Below are 397 nucleotides of genomic sequence, written 5' to 3' on the forward strand. Positions count from 1 at the left end.
ACAATGTGAAAATTTTCAAAAACTTTTTATCTTTAGTTGTTGAGAAATAATTTTTTTTGCAAACAGCTGCAGTTTATTCTGAGAGAACTATGAATGACAACTAACGCAAAATCTCAAAACTTTGAAGGGTCATAAAATAAAAACTATTTTTAATAGAGAAGAAATACTTTAGGAGGTTACTTAGGACAATGAACCATAGAAGTATACAAAGTTTCATTGAAATCTGAGATGGTGGGTGTTGGGGTGTGGTTGAACTGACATGGAATGACCCTATAATAGAAGGGTCGCAGTAACAGGAGGTTGTTCTATAGAGCGTTGACTATATCAATTTGAAAGGAATATTAGTAGTAATGGGGGGGGGGGGACAAATATTTTTTTTACTGAATGGCAGAAATTT

The sequence above is a fragment of the Uloborus diversus genome, chromosome 2 (genome assembly GCF_026930045.1).
Source record: "Uloborus diversus isolate 005 chromosome 2, Udiv.v.3.1, whole genome shotgun sequence".
NCBI lineage: Eukaryota > Metazoa > Arthropoda > Arachnida > Araneae > Uloboridae > Uloborus > Uloborus diversus.